This window comes from Saimiri boliviensis, chromosome 4 (assembly GCF_048565385.1).
Source record: "Saimiri boliviensis isolate mSaiBol1 chromosome 4, mSaiBol1.pri, whole genome shotgun sequence".
NCBI lineage: Eukaryota > Metazoa > Chordata > Mammalia > Primates > Cebidae > Saimiri > Saimiri boliviensis.
Window position 1 is genome coordinate 135,327,093 of NC_133452.1, and position 9,837 is coordinate 135,336,929.

Consider the following 9,837-nt stretch of genomic DNA (forward strand, 5'->3'; position numbering starts at 1 on the left):
GGTGTGGTCTGCTGGCTCCTCTGCTCCCAGATCAGGAGCAGCCCCTACATGGTCTACATCCTTAACCTGGCTGCTGCTGATATGGTCAACCTCTCCTGTGTAACTGTGACGCTGTTGGAGAAAACTCTCATGCTCTATCAACAGGTAACACTGCAGATGGCCATGTTTCTGGAGCCTGTCTCTCATTTCTCTGACACAGTGGGTCTCTGTCTCCTTGTGGCCATGAATATTGAGAGCTTTCTGTGTGTTCTCTGTCCTACATGGTGCTGCCGTCGTCCAAAGCACACCTCTGCCATGATGAGTGCCCTGAGCTGGGCCCTCGCCCTCTCTTTGCATGCAGTTAGCCAGGTCTGTGAGTACTGGGAGAAGGGCTTGGAATGTGACCAATTCCATGCAGGCTTTATAATATTTCACATGGTTATGTTTCTTGTGATGGGCGTGTCCAGCCTGACTTTGACCACCAGGAGCCTGTGCCTGAAGAAGTGTTCACCCATCCGGATATACCACATTGTTCGCTTTGTGGTCATCAGCTTCCTCGTTTGGGTCCTGCCCTTAGTCGTCCTTGCTTACCTGCCAGGAGAAGAATACTTGACCTTTGCCTTTGACCTCCTGTTGCTGCTGTCCGTGGTGGTCAGTATGGCTCAACCAGTTGTCTACTTCTTGACTGGATATCTTAGAAGAAAGAGGCATACTGAGTCTTTAATGGTTGTTCTCCCAAGGGCCTTGTTGAGTGAAATGGAAGGTAGAGGCAACGAGAGATCTCAGGCAAGGGAACAGCAGGTTGCTGATACTGAGCTCCTCCCACATGGGGAAGCTGTTCCCCAGGGCTGACCGTGATGCCCTGTATTGGTTTGTTCTCACATTGCTATAGAGAAATATCCAAGACTGGGTAATTTGTAAGGAAATTAGGATTAATTGGCTCACAGTTTGACAGGCTGTACAGGAAGCATGGCTGGGGAGGCCTTAGGAAACTTACAGTCATGGTGAAAGGTGAAGAGGAAGGAGGCACGTCTTCACATGTCAGGAGCAGGAGGAAGAGAGCAAGGGGACAGGTGCCATACACTTTGAAACAACCAGATCTAGTGAGCAGTCACTCGTTATTATGAGAGCAGCACTGACGGGGAAATCTGCTTCCATGATTCAATCACCTTCTATTAGGCCTGACCTCCAACACTGGGAATTACAAATGGACATGAGATTTGGGTGGGGAACACATATCCAAATCATATCATGTCCTGTGGAGTCTGCCCCATAAGGAGGTGCTTGAGTCCTGGCAGCCATAAGACTCTGAATAGGGCAGGAAGTCAAGTGGTGGTAACAACTATGACTAGAGCAAATGTTCACTGATGATTCCCTTTACCTTGATACTGCTCTAATTCCTTTGTAAATATGAAACCAGGTATTTTTTTTAACAATTCTATGAATAGATAACATTATCATTATCCTGTTTGAGCCTAAGACAAAAGACCACTTGGCCCACTTAGCCAGTGGTTATCAAATGAACCCAGCACATTATAACAAACATAGTCCTTCACCATCACTCTACTCCTTGATGATCAATCACACTTGGACTCTTGTGAGTCTGTCTCTGGGTCCTCTGCTCTATTCTATTAGTCTATTTATTCATCCTTGAATAACACCACACTATGTAGTTACTGCATCTTTATCATACATGTCTATTATACATGTCTAAGAAGCTGAGTCCTCCTATAAGCAGCTAGAGAAGAAGACATATACATACAGAGAATCAAAGATACCAAGCAGATTTCTTATTTTAAAATTGTGAGTTGTATGGAAGTATTTTTTTTTTAAAGAAAAAAAAGTCAACCTAGAATTCTTTGTACAGTCAAAGTATTTTCCAATAAAAAGGCAAAATAAAGGGGTTTTCAGACAGAGAAAAGATGAAAGAAATCATCACCAGGAGATGTGCAGATTGAGAAATGGTAAAGGACATCCATCTAGCAGGAGAATAATGACTACAGATGGAAATCTGAGCGTACTAAAGGAAGGAGCCCTTTGCACTGCTGGACTCTCCGTAGGATGTTGAATAGAAGTAGTGAGAGCTGACATCCTCGCCTTGTTCCTCATCTGGGGTGAAAGCATTCAGTCTTTCATCATTAAGAATAATGTCCACCAGAATAGTCTCTAAACATTCTAAAGGATTATGAGCTGAACCTAAACTCCTTTGGAATTTGAACAAAGCAATATAGAATTGCCATTTGAAAACTGACCAGCTAATCTGGACCTCAGAGATCAGCCAGTGTCCCAAAGCCATTTCAAGTACAGAAATTGTATGGTGACTACAGCTAAATAAATTTGAACATTAAGTGAAATTTTACCACTTTTCCTCTTTATAAGCATATTTCTAAACTCTAAGCTGAGCAGAAGTGACTTTACTTTCTCAAATTTGATACTGACTTAACTGTTCCCTTATCTCTCACTCTTCCCCTTCTCTTTCCTAAAGCAATAGTGCACAACTTAGGCTATTTTTGCTTCTGAACTTCAATAAAAAATGTAATGCCATGGATTTTTTTTCTTTTGCAAGACATCCATTTATCACCTTGTTTAAATGTAAATATCCTAGATATTTTTAAAATAAATTTCCTTTCGTAATTTTGAAAAAAGAATAATGTTCACTAAGTATCAACCATAAAGTTTGTGTAGGTGCCTTTTATCATTTTAAGAAATTCACTTCTATTCTTAGTTTTTAGGAATAGAAACAGGCTGGAAGTTTTTATAATGTTGTTGGATTTTGTCTAATCCTTTTTCCAAATGTACTGAAATAATGATGTGCCTTTGTCTTTTAATCTATTAATATGATGAGTTATACTTGCCTGTTTTTAATGTTGAAGCAACCTTGCATTCCTGGGATAAATTTCACTTGGTCATTCTGTGCGTATCTTTATATTTGTGTTGCATATGTGTATTTGTGTTGGATATGTATGTATGTACAGGGTCACATGTTTCTGTGTGTGGCAATGCAGTTGACCTAAAATAGAAAAAGAAAAAACTAAAAAAGAAGAATCAAGTCAGAGAGGTTACAGTACCTAACTTCAAGACTTATTGTAAAGGTTCAGAAATTCGGACAGTATGGTATTGGTAAGAGGCTAGACAAATAGATCAATAAAAGAGAGAGTCCAGAATAGATCCTCACATATATATTCAATTGGTTTTCAAAAGATGTACAGCAAATTCAGTGGAAAAAAGAAAATCCTAGCAACAAATACTGTAAGAACAATTAGAGATGCATATTAAAAACTTTACACATGGCACTGTTATTCAAAATGTATCATAAACCAAAATGTAAGGCCTAAAACTTTAAAATTTACATAAGGAAAAAGGAGGATATCAGTGTGATTTTGGATTAGAGAAATATTTCTTAGATATATACCAAAAGCATGATGTATAAAAGGAAAAAAAATAATTGAACTTCATTAAAATGATGTGTGCACTCTGAAAGATCCTATGGGGAGAATGAAAAGACAAGCCCCAGGCTGGAGGAAGCATTTGCAAATCTTATCTCTGATGGACTCTTATGCAGGATCCTATCAAAGGCTCTGGGGAGTGGACTCCTCATGGCCCTCAGGAGTCAAAGGGGTGCTGTGCTCAGGGCAGAAATGGGAAATGCCTCCCACCCTGCCATTCATGTCCTCTGAGCAGTGGTGTTCAAAGTCCCCTACCAATACCCCTTCCTGTCTACAGACTCTTGTTTCCTCACATCTACACTGATGAGCCAAGCCCTAGGAGTCTTCCTGGGACAGGCCCTTCCTCCAGGGCACAGGGAGGGACAGCTGGTCTCCGGCTCTGGGTGGCCAGCTTCATGCTAACTCTTTCAAGGTCCACTGGACCTATTTGACAGGATATAGTAAGGTTTGGCATCTCCTGGACATGCTGTCTGGGCCTATTCTTGAGCTGCAGCCAGAGAAATGGAGGAATGTTTGTCAGACCAGGTACCTTGTTTTGCTGGGTCTCATGGGGCCCTTCTCACAGAGCCTGGGTCTATACACACAGTACAGAGGCCACAGAGTGGCCAGCCCAGAACCTGCGAAGTGTGCTGGGGACCACACAAGGGCTGTCTCCAGACAGCCAGGTGAAGCTTGGCTAGTTTCTCGGTACCTCATTTCTTATTTATTTTTTGAGACAAGGTCTTACTCTGCTGCCCAGGCTGCAATGCAATAGTGCAATCTCAGGTCACTGTAATCTCCACTTTTCCACCCCCAGGCTCAAGCCATTCTCCCACCTCAGCCCCGTGAGTAGCTGGAACTACAGATGTGTGCACCAAACCTGGCTAATTTTTTTGTTTTGGTAGAGATGGGCTTTTGCTATGTTGTCTAGGCTGGTCTTGAACTTCTGGGCTCAGGCAACCCACCCTCCTCGACATCCCCAAATGCTAGGATTACAGGCATGAGCCACTGCACCTGGCTGTTACCTTGTTTCTTGCCAGTTACCTTAACCCCATGAAAAACCCCCTTCATTCAAAATCAGTAAGAGGAGAAAGATGGTAAAACAATCAATGGAAAGAAAATAGAATATAACTTCTGTCCGTATAACTTATGTCTCGTTGAAAGGAAAAGCCTAAAGGGGTCCATTGGTTTCTATTGCTCGGAAGTCTCGAGGATGGCATCACAAGTGCAATAACCACCAGCAGGGGCCATGCTTGATCACAGCAGACATTAGCGAGGGCATAGCTGGGATCTTCTGGGGTTATGGGCATGGATTTAGAGCAGAACTGAGTAAACAGGAGTGCACAGGCACATACACTCATACACATGCACACATGTGCACATATGCACATACAGGGACACACACTTCTGCACTGTTCTAGATTGCTCCTGGGGCATCAGTCCTGGGCTGCACAGATAAACCGCTCCCCATCCACTCTGACTCCACAAGGCTCCCCTGACCCCTCTAGTCACCTGGCTTGTTCTCAGTGGTGTCCTTTATGTCCCTTCTTAACATAGGCTTGGGACCTGGGATTGCCAGATGCTGAAAGGAGATGAGATGGAAAGAAGGATGAGGAAAGCAAGGAAGGGAAAGAGGAAGAGAGGGATGGAGAGATGGAAGGAGGGAGGGAGGGAAGAAAGGAAGGGCTGCCTGAGACCAGTTACCCAAGAACAGTCGACACAGGTGACAGCAGACCCTCAGGGATGCTTTGTATGGACCGTCATGAATGTCCAATGTCATTGGAACTCCAACCTTTTGCTCCCTTTCCAGTCCTCTGGGAGTCCTTGTCAGCTGCAGGTTGAATTGCAGTAAATTATTGATCTTAACCCTGGCATCTGCCTGAGAGTGGGAGGCTGCAGTGCAGTGTGGTCTCACAGTTCTGTGGGAAACTTGGCCATTCTGGTCCTTGGCCTTGCTGTGGCCTTTGGGATAAGGAAGCTATGAGAGGCTGATCAGGGTCTGGGCTGTTCCACCCTCATTTCCCATCCACCCCAGCATGTCCAGGGTTTCCTGCTGAAAGCTCTGGGCAACTCAAAAACAGGTCATAACAACAGACTTTATTGTGCTTTAATAAAAATAAGTGGGGGCTTTGAGGCCAAGGAAGAGGTCCTTTTCCCCAAGAAGAGCTTTCTCAGGCATTGTTGAATCTATGCTGGAAGCTCTGGTCCCACTTTGGAGCCTCCTGCAGCGGGTAGCGCCAGTTTTCCTGACTTTTTCCAACCACAAAATACAACTGCCAAGAATGGCAGAGGTAGGGTTCCTGCCTCCTGGGCTCTCATTTGCTTAGTTTTCTTCAGTCCTGTGTCCTGGAGCAGATCGTGGACCCTGGAAGCAGGGCCCCTGTGCTATCTGCTTGGGCCTCAGGACTCTGCCCCATTGGTGGTCTGGTGGTGGCCACTTATCCAGCAGGATCCTGGCCATTCCTGCTTTCTTGAATGGATGAGGTTGGTGGCTGGTCTACCTGTTTCTGCCCCACCCTCACCCCACAAGGCCAGTTGTAGTTTGAGCCTGGTAACATTATCAGCTTGGCCTTGCTGAGCACACACAGGCCCTGGGTATGTACACAGTGCTCCAAGGGGGCTTTCTCTGCCTTAAGCCAAGTACTAGTTCTGGACAAGGCCACAGGAGACTCAGTCTCTTGTGTGCTTACCTTGGCTACTGCTGGGGGCCCCAAGGCACTTCTGGTGCCCCTTCTCTTTCAGGGCTCAGGTTGTGTCTGGGCTAGGGCCCTCTGGGTCTGGAAATTGTGCCTTGAGAGGTCAGTTCTGCCTTACAGGTTGGTACTGTGGATGTAGGGCAAGCTGCTGGCTGACCTGGGCTGTGAGGATGCCATGCTCACCCTTCTCTCCAGTGGCCTCCAAGTGTCCAGCTTCCTCATCGGGATTGACTTTCCATGCCTAAGGAACTGTCTGGGGCTTTGGGGCAGCTTTCCAGGTGCTGCCCTAGCTCCTTCTGGGCCATGCTAGTCACCTTCCATGATCGGATGCAGGCACCACATTCAGGAGAGTTGTCTTTGGCCCTACCACTGGGCTATCAGGGGACTGAGCAGGGCTGGTATTGGGGATTGGACCAGTCCCATGGTCTTAGAGATGTCCAGGGCAAATATGGAAGTGACAGGGGCCTAGCTTCTCTGCTCCAAGCTGTACTGTGAAAACCACAGGCCTCTGAGGTCCAGATCCATGGGGAGCTTTGAGAGGGAGTTCCAACGCAGGAATCACCAAGCATCCTGTCCTGAGCTGGGGACAGGCTGGCCATATTCTGTGTCCCCAGGGCCCCCAGAGAGCAGCCTACTATCCTGGGCTCTGCAGAAGCTCCCTCGTGTCTCTGGGCTTTGGCCTTGGGGACAGCCTAGCCAGGCAAAGGTGAGGGAAGACGAGGTTCCCGTTTTAGGAGGGCTACACCCATGGGCTGCTGGAGCTGGACTTGTGGCCCAAGGAGGACCAGACTGTCCCCTTGGGGAAGGTCTCAATGCTGGGGGATGCCCACAGAGGCCTGGGTGCTAGGGGCACTTGCTCAGGTTTGGCTGAAAGAAAAGTAGATTTGGTTAGCTTCTCCACTGAGAACATCCTGCTTTTGCCAGGCTGGGCCCCTTATACCTGGGTCCCTGGAGTCCTTAGGGTCCCCATGTGGTTCCCATGGTCTAACGCTGAGGACAACTCTGCAGGCTGCTGATCCCAGGGTGAGGTGTATGTGCAGCCTGGGGTGGGGAAGCTGTTAAGGAACCTCAAGTCAATCCTGGGTCAGCCCACCAGGGGCTGGCTCAGGCTTCCTGCCTCACACTTTTATCCCAGGGTTACTTAATCTGGGATTTAGCCCGGATTCAGAACTCAGATAGATGGGGCCTTAACTGTTACCTACTTGCTTTGCCACCTGACATGGGGGTTTATCTCCACAGTGAGTGAGACACCCTCTACCCCTCTAGGGGATTTCCATCCCAGGGCTAGACTGTTCCCACACTCAGTTGAGCTCTCAATTCTGGCTCTGGGTCAGGGTTTCATCTATGCCCTCTCCCCAAGTGCTCTCAATGTTTCAGACACTGATTTTAGGCCCTTGGAGGGGTGCTCAGGAGTGAAGAGCCTCTGGTGCTCTCTGGTGCTGCTGGTACTCACAGGTGTGGTTGTGGGCTTGCACAGATGGGTTCCACCCCTCCAGTGTCCTTCTGGGGTTTTCATGGGTGAGAATAGCAGGGTACAGGGGAGGGTCTTGCTCATATCCCATACACCTTGTCTCTGAGGCATGTGTAGTAAACCCAAGGTCAGCTTTTGCCCTAGGGCCCAGGCAGCTTGTTTTCAGAAGCTTCTTAGAGGAAGAGGGAGATGAAGGGCTGGGACAAGGCCCAGAGAGTAGGGCTGGTGAGGTCTGGGCACCTGTCACTATTTGCTGCCTCAGAGGGTGACATAGGAGAAGACCTGGTGCTAAAGGCCACCTGGGGGTGCAGGTCACAGGGCATGCTTCTCGGTTCCCCCATGGAGGCCTCAGGGTGCCTCATTACTATGTCCTCCTCCAGGGTTAGGCCTAGGACAGCATGTCCTAAAGGAACTCCTGCAGGCCAAACAGGAACAGCTTCAGGGGGTGTTCTAGGGACAGGCTGACTATCCAGCTGTGAGGGGTGTGTGGGAGGGTCAGTTTCTGCACCTTGTTCCCATCCCTGGTACCTTCCACTAGGCGGTGCTGGAGCCTACTGTGGTTGTCCCAGGGTTCCGGTTATGCACAGAAAACCACAGCTGGAGGAAGGTCTGGGCAGAGAAGTGCTTACCACACTCCTGCCTTTCATCTGGGTTATGTCAGGAGTGGGTTTGGTGCCTGGGTCCACTCCCTAGCCAGCCCTCCAGGCCTGGTCTGGCTCCACCTCTGGGCTAGAGCAGAGGGCCATATGGACAGTGTGGATGTTGGTTTCAGGTATCACACACAAGCCAGGGATCTGTTCTGGGTGTAGGATCCAGGGTCTGTCCTACATGCTCTTTCTGGGTGCCATTGGGCACCCAGGGACTGAATTCTGTGTGCTGTGAAGGCCACGTATGCCATAGTTGTCACCACAGACTCACCCTTCAGAAGGTAGATATCCCAGAGCCTCAGGACGAGCCTGAAGGACGTCAGCAGGAACAGCGGGTGGGGGAGGACCTGGCCTTTCCAGCCTCAGGGCCAGTGACTTGAGCAAGGTCCAATATAGCTCAGTCTGGACTTCTTGAGGCTCTCTTTGCTTGGGAAGAGACCCATTCCATCCCCCATAGGGCTGGTTCAGACAAGGTCTGGCAGCAATTCATGGGGGTAGACTTATCTCAGCAGGAATGCGGCTCCCGGAATAAGGGACTTCCTGAGGGCTTGTGGCTTCTCAGGTTCCCCTGGCTCTTCCAAGGTGAGTACTGGCTCAGTCTGCCCAGAATTCCCTGGCTTCTGGCATTGTGATGCTCTCATCAGGCAGGTCCTGGCTTGTGTGCCCTGCAGGGACCTGCCTGTGCCTCCTGTGGGCTGGGGGTGAGCTGGATCTTCCTCAGGAAGCCAGACCATGGGGCTAGGGGAGCTGAGCACTGTGGGGAAGGAAGATACCTGGCCTAGGGTCCCTTTATGCATCCTTATTCCATCAGTGAAGCACTAGGGAAAGCAGTTTAAGGTAGAAAGCTGGATGCATAACATTTCCTCATCCTGACAGAAAGAGCAGAAGAGTTTAGGGCCCCTTGGGCTTCCCTGAAAAGCTCTGCATTCTCACTGAAGACTCTTCCCTATGAGGCAGAACACTGGTGGCTGGGGCTTCCCCAATGCCTCCCCACTGCATGGGCCCCCAGTGGACATACTTCCTTTAGCCCTGGCTCAGCCAGAGCTTGGCCTGGTCCCAGCACCTCTGTTCCCTCCAGGTAAGGAAAAGGAGGTCAAACTTGGAGCCCACTGAAAAACAGGTCAAGGTCTGGCTGGAAGTTGGCCTCTCACCAGCCCCAGGCTTCCCCTGTCTGCCTAACCTTGTGGGACCCAGGGCCTCTGGGGAAGAGGAGGGGACTGTCCACTTGCCATGTGCTTCATAAGATCTCAGAGCACTTCTAGCAAAACTTGTTCTCAATGGACTTGGAGACTCTGTAACTTAAAACATCTTGGGGTGTAGAATCCTCAGAGGCTCCTGGGGCCCTAGGAAGTCAGAGGTTACTACTGAGATGAGGAGCCATCAGGCTGGGTAGTGGTGGTTGGGCATGGCAGTTAGGCAGTGGAAGTTGGGCAGCAGCAGTTGGGTAGTGGTGGTTGCTTCCAGACCCGAAGGCCTTTCACTCTCTCAACCAGTGACCCTATCATGTGGTCTCAGCCAGGAGAGGAGGGTTGGGAATGTCCCCTGGGGCCTGCCTGGAGGCACTGTTCCAGAAGGGCAGGCCTGCCTTTGAAGCAGTGAGGGCAGGTGGGAGCTGGTGG

General features: G+C 49.0%; 1 long non-coding RNA gene across 2 annotated transcripts; it reads right to left on the reverse strand.

Moving 5' to 3' along the window:
• Window positions 1–5,489: 5,489 nt before the first annotated feature.
• On the reverse strand, window positions 5,490–9,624 carry LOC141584166 (uncharacterized). 2 transcript variants are annotated; one of them, XR_012517103.1, is made up of 4 exons: window positions 9,448–9,624; window positions 8,992–9,087; window positions 7,871–7,986; window positions 5,490–6,967 (listed from the first exon to the last, which is right to left on the reverse strand). It is a non-coding gene; the product is annotated as an uncharacterized LOC141584166 (long non-coding RNA). The 2 variants fall into 2 exon arrangements; XR_012517102.1 differs by having other exon boundaries at window positions 5,490–7,986.
• Window positions 9,625–9,837: the final 213 nt, after the last annotated feature.